The sequence below is a fragment of the Corapipo altera genome, unplaced genomic scaffold, assembly GCF_003945725.1.
Source record: "Corapipo altera isolate COAL_440 unplaced genomic scaffold, ASM394572v1 0, whole genome shotgun sequence".
Classification (NCBI taxonomy): domain Eukaryota; kingdom Metazoa; phylum Chordata; class Aves; order Passeriformes; family Pipridae; genus Corapipo; species Corapipo altera.
The window spans coordinates 25145002-25161075 of record NW_020884872.1 but is presented as its reverse complement, the minus strand read 5'-3'; the positions used below and the strand labels follow the sequence as shown (position 1 = coordinate 25161075).

The following is a 16074-nucleotide window of genomic DNA, read 5'->3' as shown; positions in this document are numbered from 1 at the left end:
CTATAACCTGACTTCACTCTTTTTTTTTTATGATTATATCAACTTATTTCTCTCTATTCAGTTGTTTGGCCAGCTCCATATTGCACCAATTTTTTGTTACTTAGAAAGCCAGGCCATCATCAGACCATAATAGTCAGCTACATGCTAAGGCCTTACACATCTACTATTGTACAAGTAAATTAGGTTAATTAGGTATTACTATCATCACTACTGCATTTTTGCAGTAAATAGAAAAGAGAATTAAAAATCTGTTATTGTTGCTATTTTTGATTCTAGTGTGTAATGTATCTGTTTGAACAATGTCTCTAACAATATTCCAATACCTTATCATTTGAGTGGTATGGCTAAGGAATCTGGCTGGGAGAGCTTTGATCCTATTTGTATTTGTTTCTACCAAATACACATAAAGTGCATACTCTATGGCAGCATCAAAATTTAGCAAGCAACATTATTTTCTGTCTGAACAACAAAATTTTGCGTTTTAGGTATTCAAGAGAAACATCTGGCTTTACCCAGGCAAGAACCTGGATTTAAAGCCAAGCATTAAATCCATCCAGGAGGAGACCACACCAGTCCAATTGCCCTGTAAAGATGGTGTGTGTCATCTGCCAGCAACAAATATTGGAAGAGATCCTGCCCCTCTGCGTCCTGTGTGATTAGTAACACGTAAGAACTGGGTCCATGAAGCCGGTTTTTCTTTTTTTCCCCAAAATGCACTGATACAAATTAATCTTTAGTTTACAGCCTGAAACAGCCCCTTGAGAACCCCTCCATAATAAAGCTCATCTTTGCATTTTATAGAGACTAGACTTAAAAAGAAGAAAATATGTGAAACAGGGCTAGATTTTTCTTCATTGTCAGTAAGAGGGTACAAGTACTACCTCAATTTTTCAGTTATTCTGTAAATAATGTCTCACTGCATTTTCTTTAGGAGTATATAAAACTGCCTGGCTTTCATATCTTGATGTACACAGTACATTCTGCTACGAGATCAAGGCAAGTTCATACCCCTATCCTCAAATTCTTTAATGCCTTAGGAAAATGACTGCTACAAATATTTGGGGGTTAGAAGTGCACACAGAAATTACCAGTAGCATTTCCCCTTTGATTGCCATCATTCTGAATAACAAACACTGTCACGGTAGAAAGAGAGCAAGATGACATGATACCACATAAAATGACACTACCTAAAACATACCTGTAAATGAAAGCTTTGAGAAAGTGCTATCTTTTTAATAGGAAATATAGCTCACTTGAATGAATATGCAATATTCTCTCGGGGTTTGAATTAAATACAGACCTTAATAATTACCCTAATTACTTCTGTTGTGATTCTACCTTTGAGTCTACATGAAACAAACATCTAACAATTAGTTACATTTTAATTTAATCAACTGGTTTTGAATAAACAGCTGTTAGTATTTCTTTTAACAAACCTGTTCTTTTAGAAAGACCAAAGACAAAATTGTTTGTTTCGATTTAGCATCCAACATGTCATTTAGTTTGGACTAACATATTTATTTGGATTTTTTGCCCAGCAACCAAAGTTCTCTATCTGGCCACAAAAGAAATACAACAAAAGCTACAGCAGAAGGTGGAACACATTATTTGGTAACACATCTCAAACACAGCCTGGACAAACCACCTCTGAGGGGAAAAACATACATCACGTTTCAGCTTCCAAGCCCAATTTAGTCTTCAGTCTCTCAACTGAGCCTGTCAATTAGGGCGTCAATTAGGCCTTGATCCAGCAGAGCACCGAAGCATGTGTGTAATCTGAGCATATGAATAACCTTGTTGCTCACTGCAAATCAGGATGATAGTGACAGGGGAAAAATGAACAGGACCACCAGTTCATTCTCACATACAGCAATTACATCACACCTTAAAATATTTTCTTGATGAAGCAACAAACTGGAAAATTGTGGCATTTGTCATCTCTGCTCCTTTTGGAGCCAGTATAAACCAAGGTTGCTGTTCATCTTCTTTTTTAGTTGGCAGAAAGAAACTAGATATTCACTCCTCTAAAACTACATGAGAAATTATTTTCTTCCAAAACAGACCTGATTTAAAGTGGCGTCTCTTTTTATAAAGCTATGCAATAATAAAATTGTTTCTTATGCATAGTGCAAACAAGATTTTCAATATTTGACTTGTTAGTAGACTTGGCACTAGTGAGACTGCTGCTCCCAGATACGTAACTAGAAGTCATTTACTGTTTTGTGCCTGAGCTTGCCTGTATCTAACATGAAGAGCATGATCCCTCTCCTTTTTCAAAGCACTGAGGTCTCTCAATTATAGAAACACTCCCCTAGAATAACTTTTTGCTGTTGTTCTTGGACATACATACCGTAGCTCCTGAGGCACATCAGTAGCCATTGCAAACTGATGCATATTCCTCTCCACGAAAGTAAAAAAATGTAGCTACATCATGAGATTTCCCAGTTAGAGAATCACAAAGGACTGCACAACGATGTGCCTGCAGAAGTACTGGTGGAGGGGGAACTGAGAATACCCAACTCAGGACTCCACTGGGCTGTTGTAGTAGTTTTACTCTCTGGACGATCCCTTAGTAACTAGATGAGAAACACAGAAATGTCGTCTTTAAGAACTTTCATCTGATGTCTTCAAAGCTTATTCCCATGCAAGTTTTAAAATACCACAAATGTTTGAGATAAACTATGCAACGTGGAGCTTGCTAATGACAGAGGCAAGCCAGCCTTGGCACCATGCTTTCAATGCTAGGCAAATGCAAGTAAAAATACTGTGATAGTTCCAATCCACATTTTCCTCCCCAAGTCTGATGTTAGCCTGAGAGACCCACACCCTGACCAATTCTTTTATCATAACTGCAGAGCAAGTGATACAACAAGGAACACAAAACTAGGTTCAGGGTTTTGCCACACTCAGTTACCAAATGATTACATGCTGGGTGATGCCACTCAGAAAGGAAAGGGATCCAGTAAGAACCTAACCTTGCTCCCACTGGAGTTTGCAGCAAAACTTACACAGAAACAGAATGAAACCTAAATTTGACACCAATGTTAAAACTGATGGACGCCTTTCTATAGCCTGTCAAGTCAGTGATAGGTTGTTTGTACCTCTGATTGTTAAAGGGAAATTACCAGATCAGAATTCTGAATCCTTATAATAAATGAACTTTTAAAAATGTAACGCTTCTCAAACACTGTGTCATATGTTTTGTCAGGCTAGTGTAACACAAAAGGTTGTGATGTATACATTAAGATTTAAACGCACTCTCTTTGTAAGTGACAAGAAACGTGCAGCCTTTCCATCGTTTTTTACACAAGAAAATGAACTCATTATTTCTATCTTAAGATTCAACCTCAGAAGTATCTCAACAGCAGTGTTTTTTACCTTCTGAAAATGGCTGATCCTAAAATGCTTTTGCGGTTTTCTACTGAGAGAAAAATAGTTTAAAAAAAACCCACTGGCATTGCAAAAACTCTTCTGTCCAATGCATTGGCATGTTTACTTATCAACACATGTCCAGGGCTCACCCAAACATCCTTCCTCCTTTGAACAAAACATCTTTCCCCAATTTCTGGGTTTAAGCAGAAAAAACCACATGGTGGAAGGTGCATGCAGTCTATCTCAGGAGCCAGAAAACAATTTTAAAATGTGTACAGGGCTACAACAGTTAAATCTGAAAGCTGCTGAGAAATTGCTTGGATGCTATGAGCAAAAAGTGTGGTTCCAGAGTATAATCCTAGTGATACACTATGTTCTTTGCAAAAGGTTGTGAGGCCTTGGCCTAATAAGCATAATCTCATTACACTGCAAATAAAAGTTTCCTATTTATCTCCAGATTTCAAATGAATCTAATAAGGCTTATGATACAGTCACCCAATACCCTAATCATATTTCTGCCTATCTAAAAGCAATCAGTAATTGTGTTATAGCAGAACGTGCTGACAATACCTCTGACACAGAAAGGAGAATGAGAGCCCAGCTGTACTAATTAAATTAAATGCTAGGCTGATGGAATACATTTGCTGAAGCTTGGAGAGTATGGGTGCAGAATTAATAAGCATTACAGCTCAGAGCAGGAGATGATATCATAATGGATGCAAGGTTTTGATGTGGAGAGCCTCATTCAGATTCAATGTACCATAATGTACGGATGTGACAGCTGCTTAGAGAGGTGCAGAACCTTGAACAAAGTGCACAGGAACTTTCTCTGCCCCCTCCTTCTTTTTTTTTCCCCCTCCCCTCTCTCCTCCCCCCATCTTTTTTGTTACTTACTTAGGAATTGTATTTTAATATTATCCATCAGCTCAGAAAATACTCTGTTTGGGCCACAGTTTACTATTTATTGCTATCCTACTGGTTTGCACTGCTGCTTCTTTTCTTCCCACCTTTTCCCGTCTGCGGTTTTAAACTTATCAGCCATTTAAATTCGAGAAAAGCCCTTTGAAAAACAGTTTATAATGTTATATATATATATATATATATGGTTAATAATCATTTTGCCTTTCGTCCCTCTTTCTTATTATTTTTAATGCCAGAAATCCCGAGGGCGGGGGAACTCCTGCAAGGGAGACGAAAAACCAAACGCACACCACCTCGGTCACTGCGGCCAAGCTGCTGCTGGAGGCGCTGGGAGGGCTTGGGAATGAGCAAGAGCCACTGGAAAGGACCCAGAGCCGGTTTTTTCCCCGTCCGAGAGCCGGCGGGGCCCCGCCACCCAGCCGCTCTCCCTGCCCGGCCGTGCCAGCACAGCACAATCTCTTGCTCATAAATGGCTGGCGGGGAGCGGCGGGTCCGGGGCTGCTGCGCCAGCTCCGCCGGCCGGGGCTCATTACCATGAGAATTTTGACAGGATATTAGATTTACTAATCCTGAACTTTCCGGGCTGACCCCTCACTCGCGAGCAGACAATGCCGGTGTCTGCCGGCCAGGCCCCTCCGCCTGCCCTCAGCATGTTTTACTCCCCCCGCCCCCGGCACACGCACAACCCACACGAGGGCACCCCGGGCCGAGGGCTCCTCCGGCCGCCGCCCCTCCTCGCCTGGCCCGGCCGTCCCTCCGGCCCCCCCTCCAGCCGCCTTCCCTCGCTGCCTCTGTCCTCTCCTCCGACCCAGGTCGCTTGGCTGTGCCCCGTTTCCATTAGGAAGCTGAGCCCTGTACGGGAGCAGGGCCCGGCCGCTGCCCCGAGCCCCGCTGCGGGGGCTGCACGCGCCGCTCCCGCCCCGGGCCAGCTCTTCCCACCGGCCCCCTTCCCCCCCCCGCCCCAAACCGGCCCCTCCTGAAAACACAGTGCCGATTAAGTTGCTGAAAACAGCAGATTTCCACTGATACTATACAGATAGAGCTGACCATTAAATTGCAATTTTACATCCCCAGGCAGCAGTGGCTGCTGACAACCTCTAAAGCTTGTAATCCCATTTAACCCCCTCCTGTCATGAGCAGGCCCACCCTTTTGGAATAATGCAGGCCAAATTAAACCTGACACGGCAACAAGAGAAATAAAACCCCCTTTAGCTTAAAAGTCATGCCACAGTGGGTAACCCTGACCTTCGGCTTCCCCTCTCCCTTCTCCAGGGAGCCCCCCCAGATGCTGGCGTTGACAGAGGCGAGAGCGGGGGAATTGCAAAGCAGCTGGATGGCCCTGGGGACAAATTAAAGGGAATTTTGCTAGACAATAGAAGGAAATTTCACCTGAGGGTTTGGTTTTTTTTTTCATCCCCCCCTTTTTTCTAAGTCTTCCTTTTGTAATAAAAAATGAGCCCTGATCACTCACTGCCAACTCTTTCCTGCCTGGCCTGGCTGTCAAAGACCATCCCTATTGAAGCAACCTCAGCCAGTGTTACAGCCGCCTTGCCTCAGAGAGGAACCTCAGGTTTTCACAGCCCACGGCTGGCGTTTAGTGCCGATTTCAGAAGGAAGCTGACCACTTCTAAGGTCCCCTAAAACAAACACAAACCCGCAAAAAAAAAAAAAAAATCCCTCCCTAGCTCAAACTCATGACTATAGTCCATCTCCTTTGTTGGGAGAGGAGGGGAAAGGCACGTCAGGGTGAGACTCGTCCTGCATTATTCGCACACTGCTAGTCCATGAGTACAGGAGGAGCTTTCAGACCTAACCCAAGCAATATTGCGCTTATTACTCTGGTCTCATTTGGGGAAATAGCGCTGTTTGTTTGATAATATTTTTGAGAATACTGGACTATATGGACAAGCCTCTGTAAACAGTGTACATCCCCACCACCGCACCAGCTTGCAAATGTGGGGGATGGCTTTTCACACCTAATCTACACACAAGCAGACCACCATAAGTTTCTCCCCAGTTCTCCTCTCTGTTTACTGCCTGGTAAAGAGAAAAGACAAAAGTCAGAAAGCACCTGCATGCAGAAAAAAGCCACATTGCCACTCTATCTTCAATTTCTTATTTCTCTCTTTATGACAGATGCAATGGGAATATGATTCTATAGCAAAAATACAAACCACTGCATTTTTCTACCTGTCCATCTGTCTACGAATACACACCTGTATGCAACCAGACTTGCCCTTTCCATCCACGACACTTTTCTCAGCACTCCCCCACCTGCCCTTATTTCTGTACGCTGAAGATCACGCTAACAAAACACCTTCCAAAACACTGCAGCAGGAGAGGTAAATGCCCGGATCGAGTGGAAAGTTTGCTGCGGAAGTTTGCAAGCTGCTTACAGCGAGCCTCTGCAAGGGACCCTGTCCGCACCACACCATTTCGCCCGTAACTCACCGAGTCACTCTCCTAGAGGCCCCACAGCGGGAATGAACTTGCAGCACTTCTAAATAGTGGAGCACCAAAACAGCAGGCTCATTACCTGGACACATGGCTTCTCATTACTTCATTGCTTCAGATGCCAGATCCCTTGATGCTGCAGATCAGCTCAAAAATTTGAAGTACTCCTTCCTTTTTCCCCCCCTTTCCAATTTTCTTTCTTTCATTCATTCTTTAAAAAAAAAAAAAAAGGATGCTTGACTAAAGTTAGCTTAAATTTGTTAAGAATAAAACCGGCATAAATGTTTATTTCGACTTCCTAGTGCGGCAGTGTACCGAAGCCCAGCCCGCCCAAGCCTCTTTAGCAATGGAGTGGTTTATTTAATTTGTCAGTATAATAGAAGCAGCTGAGTGAGAGACAGAGAATGCAGTGTGGTATAAAAGAAACAAAGGCTAAAAGTACCACTATTTTGATTCCCTTTTTAAAATTACTTCCAAAGTGTGGTATCTATTGTGAAGAATAATGCTGAACAAAGCACAGTGTCTTGGCAATATTCACAGAGCTCATTCACAGAGCCAGTTCTGTCTGTACATTCAGAGGTAGAATACACTTATAAATGATGCATTGGAAGGACTATAGTTCCTATTGTATTCCCAGTGTAAACAAAAAGACAGACAGAAGCTGAATGGCATATGGGCAGCAGGGCCACACTTTATTCAACCATTCCAGCACCATTGTGAAGGTAAAATGGGATGGGAGTTCTCTCTTCAAATCCAGTGAACACATTTTGGGTTAGGCTAACAATTTTTATATATATAAAACACAGATCTGGTGGTAATTTTGTACAGTTCTGTGGAAAAGTGATCTTTAAAGCAATCTACAATAGGGATTGCTGTCAAGTTTTGGAGGTCATTCCCAATGGAATTAAGTAGCCTCTGGAGAAGACTGGCTGAAAGAGGATCTGTATGTTGGCTGTAAAGGTGGGTGCATGATGCATAGAGCCAAAATGGCCTAAACCAGCAGTAGCAAAAGCTGGCAAGGAGGCTGAGGTGCTCAGGATCCAACCTACCTGGAAGAAGATGTGCTACTGGAAGGGGCTTTCTTTGTATGGACTGGAGTTTATCCCTCTTTTTGCACAGTTGAACCCCATTTGTTAGACAGAAAAGACTGTCTGAGCCTGCAAAAGGAGATTGGTAACTTTGCCAGATGAGCATAAATCGCCTTTACTAAGGTAGGCAATGTCCCTGCTGAAGAGTTTATGGTCAAAGCATCTTCACTGTGTTTGAAGGGGACGAAAAACCACTTATGTGGAAGAAATATTAAAATTAGATGTGTCCTTTCTGCCCTTGCTGTGTCAACTGATGCCAGGAAGTTTTAGGATCACTAGCTCCTCTTCCTTCCTTTATATTTTCTGCTGCTACAGAAAGGCTCATGTGCTGAAACTCTACTCACTGGATTCAGTCTTTCTGATTCTTGCAGGCATGCCTGTGTCTGTGTGATACAGTGACCCTGCTGCGCATCACACTCCTTGGTCGCATTTGGTGGGACTTGTGCAAGTGGTGCTAAGGGACTAATCTGCCTTTTCCTTTTTTTCTTTTCCTTCTTCTGTTGGCCCTGTTGCATTTGCTCCTTGCTCACCGTGGGTGATCACTGACTGAGTTCCAGCAACCAGGCTAGGAATATCTTTGATTTTGTCTGACAGCTGTTTTGTGCTTGGTACAGCTGGGGCCAGGCAGGATTTCACACCTGTTTGAAGTCACTGGAGTATGGTGTCCTTTGGGAGCTGAGGGAGGGTTGCAGTTGGAATGGGAGCTGTCTGGAGATGAGTCTGCCTGACCTGTTCTGGTATTAAAAAGCCTGGCAGAATTTGCTTTGTTCTGATGTGATGGAGATTTTGCAAGTTTCTGCCTTAGATAAGTCACTGTTTTATCAAGGTCTAACATGATCATGTAAATAAAAGAAAGCATTCCAGATGAGGATTACTCAGCTTGATCCCTAAAGTTGAGTGCCTGCCTTTCTTTATGAGTATTTATAGCCTTTGATTAAAATAGAATCTGGAAACTCTGTGTCCCTGAGCACTTTCCTAAATTCTTTGATTCTATTCACAAGAAAATAGTATTTGGATTAAAGTATGTTTGATGTTTCCAAGAAAAAAACCCATCTAATACTATGTTTTCATTGCAAGTTGCTGCCTGCCAGAACTGATGCCAAGAAACCCAAAATATTTTAATGACTGTGCTTAGATGTCAGCACTGGTTACAGATGCTTGTGTCCTCCAACTAGAATTTTTCTCTGTAGGGATCAAGTTAGCAACCGAGGCAGTTGGAAGAGTCTGCAGCTGTTGTAGTACCATGGTCAGAGCTTGATCCAACATCTGTCAATGGACTTCATGAACTACCTTGCACAGCAAGAGTCCTGGGCAGAGCCCTAGGCAGAGTAGCTAGTGGCATCACATATGGCTGAAGGAGTGGGAAAAAACAAAGACTGTGCCAACAAAATGAATGGGTGAGTGACCAAAAGAAAAAGAGCTTGGAACTTGGAAGAAGACCTGGGCAGACTCGCTGTTATTGAGAAGGCATGTTTTCTCATCAACTTTATAAAGATTACGTCATTTTGTGCTGTAAATTTGAGGTGCAGATGGACACATTTTGCCAATTAGAAACCTACTTTAGGTGGCATTCAAAAACACAACGACGACATGGATGTGGAAATTCACAATTTTTTTGATGTTCTTTACTCAATGTCTCAGTTAGGCACACATATTTTCATTCCTGAGTGTTGTGGTTTAACAACAGTTGGCAACTAAGCACTGCACAGCCTCTTTCTCACTGCCCCCCACCCTCCAGTGAGGTGGGGAGGAGAGGTGGAGAAAAGGTAAAACCGACAGCTTAAGAACAGGTTAAAAATTGAAATAAAGTAAAATATACTGCTACTCCTACTAATTGTAATGAAAAGGAAGATAACAAAAAGAGAAAGGAATAAAACGGACAGATGATGCACAATACACCACCCACTGACCAATGTACAGATGCTCACCACCCACTGACCAATGTACAGCCCATTCCCAAGCACCAGTCAATGGCTCTCAGCCAACTACCCCCAGTTTATATACTGAGCATGATGTTCTCTGGAACATCTCTTTGGTCAGTTCGGGTCAGCTGTCCTGGCTATGCTCCCTCCTGTCTTCTTGTGCAGCTCCTCACTGGCAGAGCATTGGAAACTGAACATTACTTAGCAACAACCAAAGCATCAGTATGTTATCAACGGTATTCTCATGCTGAATCCAAAACACAGCACTGTACAAGATACTAGGAAGAAAATTAACTCTATCCCAGCTGAAACCAGGACACTTAGAGATTATTAAAGATGCTCAGTCCCCAACTGGACAGCACTAAATGAAGGCCAAAAAGTTATTGCCAAAGGCACAAGTGTGTCTTTAGAGGTCATAGAATTTGGGCAGGTAATACAGACTTGTCAGACACTTATTACAATTAGTGATGAAAAATTGAATTTCAAAATAAGCCAGCCTTTTCCAATATTTTCCATATCAGTAAGACTCTGTCACCCCCAGATATTTCAGTAAAGGCTGCTGGGTCTACACATGGAAGGGACCTCTGGACATCTCTGCACACTGGAAGGAAAAAGTATGATCTAAGTATCTATAAAAGTATGTTATTTTTATTTGGCATGTCAGTATATATTGGTTATGGCATTTCATGGCATTATATATACCGTGAAAATGAAAAATAATCTCTTTTTCAGTCAGTCATATTATGACTGTAGGATTCCAATGCAGGTATGGTCATCACTGTTATAACTGAAAGTATTAGAAGTAAAGATAAAGTCAACTCATGGTATGTAAAAGTGTCAGTGGGTACAAGCTACTCTTTGGTGTTCTGGAAAGGAGAATGAAAATTTGTGGGTTTATTTTTATGTATGGAGACCACAAAAGTTTCCCATTAAGGTAATTAGAAATTACTTATAACTGTTACAGAGAAAAAAACCCTCATCTGGTCAGCTACTACATCACTACCACTCAATGTGTTCTGAAAGAGAACGTTCTCTTTATGACTTTCTAGCACTTAAATTCTTCAAGAGGTGAGTGAACACCCATAGTAGAGGTTGTTTTTTCAGGAAGGAAAAATTGTGCCAAGAACTGGCAGCAGACTCTAGATGCTGAATTTCAGTGACTGCACCACCACACTATATATCTTATTAAGGTACCGGTGGAAATGTAACATTTAGGGAAAATATTAGAGGAAGAGATTTCATGGTTAAAATTTTAATGCTGTATAGGTAATATCTCAGAAATGTGTTTTTCAGAGAGCAGAAACAGCAACTCCTACTCTGTATGTCCTATTAAAACCAAAATAATTGAATTCAAATTTCAGCTACTTTCTATCCACAAAAAAACCATGGAAAATTTAAAGAAATAATTTTTTGGATAAATTGCATGGGGAGTACTTTTGAATTATAAATACATTCAAGAAAATTATAAGATGATTGAAGATAATTCATTAATAGATAAAGACTGAAATAATTTAATACATTATTCATGATATATTATTCTCTCAGCTCCCTTGTTGATGACCTTCTGGTTACTTTTTTTTACAGTACTAGTGGAAACTATTCTTTATAAAGGAATATTCAGAATTCCTGACATAGCTAAAATCATAAATTGTGGACATCCTTGTGCAGAATAAGCATGTTTTATCTTTTGCCAATGATTATAACACTTCTCCCATCAGGTTATCCTGGTATTATTTCTGATTTATATCAGTGTAACTAGGATTAAAAAAAACGTCTTTTCACCTCAGAGACAATACAGCTTCCATTTGTTTTCCTTTACAAATTTGTACTTTATGAACAATTCCCTCAAACACTCTTCTAAATAAGCATTTAATAGTCTAATGGCATTTCATTCTGTGTAGTTTTTATCAGCACACAAGTGAAGTCACGGAGGAAACAAATAGTTCCAGAAGGAGTGGTGAAAGAGTGGCTTCCCATGGATTCATATCCTACATTCTTAGAGCATCATGCCATAAAGACTCTGCTTCTCCTCCCTGTGTCCTGTGAGTTCCCCTCCACAATAGCCCCTCTCCAAGTCCTTAAGGGATCTCCTTCCCCATGTCCCCCTGCAGTTCTCCACAACTCACTTTTACTGTATTTTGACCTTCCTCCAGCATTTCTTACGATGCCATACAATGTCCCTGATGAGTCTCCTAAAGATCACCAGTTTCCTCAGTTCCCGATTCTGTCTCCAGCTACTAGCTGAAAAAGAGGCAGCACATCTTGTTGGTGATTCTGTGCTGCATCTGCTCTTATTAACTGCACAGCGTTTATTTACTGCTTGCTGAAAAGACAACATCTGTGCATATACTGCAATCTTCTGTCATTGGTGAGTAGGGATTGATTTGGGTTTCTTGCCTCTTCATAGTGGCTGCTTTCCTTGAAACAAGAAAAGCTATGTATCTCCAAGACACTCTTAGTTGGACTTGGCAAAAGCTAGTAAAGATGAGAGGAAGCTGGATATTTGAAGAGCAAAAATGCATGAGGCTACTCTTTTGAGGAATCCAGGGTAAAATACGCTTATTAGGTAGGTAGCATTTACAGGCAATTAAGTGTGCCAACTTCTATCCATTTGTTTCTCACCTAATTTCAACTCTGTCTTTACCATTTACTATCCTCCAGTTAAACAGAAGAATAAGAAAGGCAAACTGTTTTTTAGTTATTACCCAGTCCTCCATCTTTCAGTGGACTGCTTAGTAAATGGACACATGCCACCCATTGCTTTCAGTTTTAATCTCTTCTCTCTCCCCTAATTCCCTTCTGTGTGGTACTGTTTTATGCTTTCCAGTTTTTTACAATCTTCTTTCCTAGCTACATTATATTAAAGCATCTCTGTTCTAATCCTTTCTATCGCTGCCTCAATTCATCCCTTGTTTTTTACAGAACATGGATTCTTACCCTTTTATTCAATAAGTAGCTGTTACCTTACTTTCATTTTATATCCTTGCAAAGCATTTTTCTCTTTTAACCATCTATTTTCTCCTCCTGCTCCTGTTTTTGTCCATTTTTTATTTCTTTCCTTTATCCTTTAGTTTTCTGTATTCTTTCCTCATCAACCAAGCTCTGTTTCCTGTAGTAAAAGTCTGACAGGTAAAACATTATTGCTACTTGTATGCTTATTTGCTAAATTCTTGTTTGAAAGAACATTATGTTTGTTTCCAAGATGTCTGAATGCTACCAGCTGCTGAATATGAGCAAGTTTTCGAAGTTCTCTCTTCCACAAGAAGATTGATTGCTTACTTCCTACAGTCAAAAAGTAAAGCAAATTAATAACTGTAACTTAAACTGAGGATGATAACATTTTGCACTTAAAAGATACATTTCTCCCAGGTATTGTATGTGAATGGGTAAAGGTAAGTGCTAAAAGTATTACCTTTCTTGACATGAAAACTTAGGTTGTATAAGAGCCTAACAGGAGGGAATTTTCTTTCCTAAATTCCCATTCTAACTGTTTTTGACCCCACACAGATCTTAAAAAAAGCCAAATCTGCCTCAGGGAGCAGCTCCTTAGCTTGATGCACTTCTGTGTCATTTTATTGCTTTTACTTGCAGCTACAGGCAAGTTGAAGGTTATGGGAGGTGTCTGTAGGCCTAGGCAGGCAGGTCTTCAGGAGTAGATACCTAATATTCGGAGTTGCAGTCATTGCTAGACAGATTGAACTTGCACAGATTGTCCTTCAGTGCCTGAGGGCAGTGAGTAGCATGCTTACATTCCATCAACCGTGGAATGATGCATTTTTGTAAATGACTGCAGTTGCTGATTTCTTCCATTACTTCCTTTGCTTTTAATGTTAGTTATCTTTTCTAGAATAAGGACTTTCTCTCTTACAAACTACCTACTCTAGTGCTACAATAAAAGAAAATCCAAGGTAAAAATACTAACATATTTTCTTGGGAACACAGACCAATTCTCCATTCCTTAAGCTTCCTTAATTCTTCATTTCCTTAAGATATACTTACTTTGGGAAAAATAATCACTTAGCAGCATTAGAAGTATTACATTTTTAAATACAATCCCAAATGAATCTGCAGGGGCAAAACTCATCAGTCTTGCGCTAGACAAACATGATGGAAGGTTGCACTTCCCTGAGGCCAAAAGATGGTAGTAGTCAAAGAAAGAAAGGCAGCAGAGGCATTCTTCCCTGATACAGAAACCACTTTGATCCTAATGCATCTATGGATTTGACTGCAATTAATCAGTGTATACAGTGAAGCAGCAATGTAATGTTGATGGTTTTAGCAAGGCTATCACTCATTATGCTGAGACTGTTGTACAGTTTAAGGTCTGCTGTGGTGCATTTAGAGTGAAGTCTTGCAGAAAAAACACAGTTTGGTTTCTGACTACGGTCTGCCTTGTCTCATCTTTGCACAGAAAAGAAGGGAGCAGCAAGCATCACTTTCAAAGCAAGGACAAGTTTTCAGGACATATGTTGTTTTTACCCTTGTGTGCATGGAAGAAAGTCATTACCTTCAAGTTGTGGGTCTTCAGACTCTGCAATGCATGCTACTTGGAATTCCCTCTCTAAGACTATGGGATGTGCTAGATATATACATTCTTGTTTTAAAAATTTTCAGAGTTCTCCAAGTCATTGCTATTCTTTCTGGCACACCCCTTGGCACCTGCCTTTAGTAGTTATTTGCCAAGAATAGTGAAGACCAATGGTTCCTGTAAAGGTGGACTATAATAGCGGTTTTGCTGAGTAAGCACCAGTGGACAAATCACCCAGAACACTCATACATACTTTGTGCCATTGACTCACCATGGACTTGCTGCAATTCTCTCCCTTTCTGCTGCCATGTTGGCAGTGACTGGATATTGTTTAATGCAGATTATCTGGAAAAGGCATTGTTTCTGTTATATTGTCTTAAAGCTGGACTTCAGAAAGAAAAACCTTCATTAGCAGCACTTACTATGCAACAGTGTTTCAGGATACAAGCGTCTGTGGTTAGTAGACAAGTGAACTTTAAAAACCAGGGGCAAGCGATGGCAATAAAAGACTTCTGAAAGAAGGTTATGTAATTGTTTTTTTCTTCTAGAAAATGTTTTGTAAAGTTTACCTTTGCTACAATTTGTCACTGATTAGAAGCATCATACATTGCAAAGCCAGAAAGAGCTATTACAGTCAGGTGTTATGACTACTGGTGTAACACAGGATGCAGGCTTTGTAGAACAGGTTTTATTTGGTGTCAGAGATAATATTTAATAACGTGTCAGGTCTGAAGTGAAAATATCCATTTATGGAGAATCAGCCATAGATATAGATTGTTTGAGGGACTAAATATATTTACTGTTAAGGACAAATACATTATTCCTAAACTTTGTCACCTTTTAACTTTGTGCTCTGGCATTCTAGTCAGAAAAGTCCTCCATTAGCATATTTTGTCTCTCTGTGTTCGTACTTTCAAATTGTTGCCAAGTTGCTTCTTTTTTCAGTTAAACTAGCTGAATTTCTCCTACTCTAAATCATGTTTCCAACTTTTAAAACATTCTTGTAGTTCTTTAAATTCCCTCTAGTTCGTTCTCCTTGTTCTTGAATTGAGGGCATGACAAACAAGTAGAGTATCTGAAAAACAATCCCAGCAATCCTACTCCCACTTCTTTATGAATTGATGTATTAGTACTTTACCTCAGTAGTAGACTGAGAGTTCATGTTCAATTTCCTACCCATCATGACTCTTTTCCATGATAGTTTTTCCAAGTATGGGGGATTCTAGTTTTCAAAAGGTCTTCCAGCTCTATCTTCTGGAAGAAATGTTATCTGCTACTAACCCATTTGCATCTTCAAGGCAGACTTTTTACAGTTTTAAGATATCCACTAATTTTCTTCTGCGATGAATTGTCCTGGCCATACTATGTTTGAAAAGAATCTTGCTACTTGAAAGACTTGAAAAAATGTTGTTCATGTTTGATGCACTGTCTTGAGCTTTGAGAAAGGATGTATGCTCACTGACAAATGTATTCAGAAAGCATATGTTGAGAGTTGAGTGTTTTTAATCAAGGGTTGACCAATAGTTTATTTCTGGCTTCTGCGACAGGTAATCTTCCTTTTTAATGTCCATAAAGCTCTCCCTTTTCTGGCAGTTTCTAGCCCTTCTTCCCATATGTAAAAGCTCAAGACCTTACAAATGACTTTTCCTCCCAGTTCTACCAGTTCCAAAGAATAATCTCCCCAAACATCTTCTTCATAGCTAACCCCTTCTTCACACATTGTTTTTGGTTTTAGCTATTCCTCATTCCTTTTGTCTTCTGTCTTGAGTGCCAGTTCCCTCAAGAGCTT

The 16074-nt window shown here is 40.6% G+C and overlaps 1 long non-coding RNA gene across 1 annotated transcript in view; it reads right to left on the bottom strand.

Moving 5' to 3' along the window:
• LOC113945692 overlaps positions 1 to 4400 on the bottom strand; it is a 46334-nt gene extending 41934 nt beyond the window's left edge. Inside the window, exon 1 of the long non-coding RNA XR_003527171.1 lies at positions 3943 to 4400. This is a non-coding gene — a long non-coding RNA (uncharacterized LOC113945692). The remainder of the gene's footprint in view (positions 1 to 3942) is intronic.
• Between the last annotated feature and the right edge of the window lie 11674 nt (positions 4401 to 16074).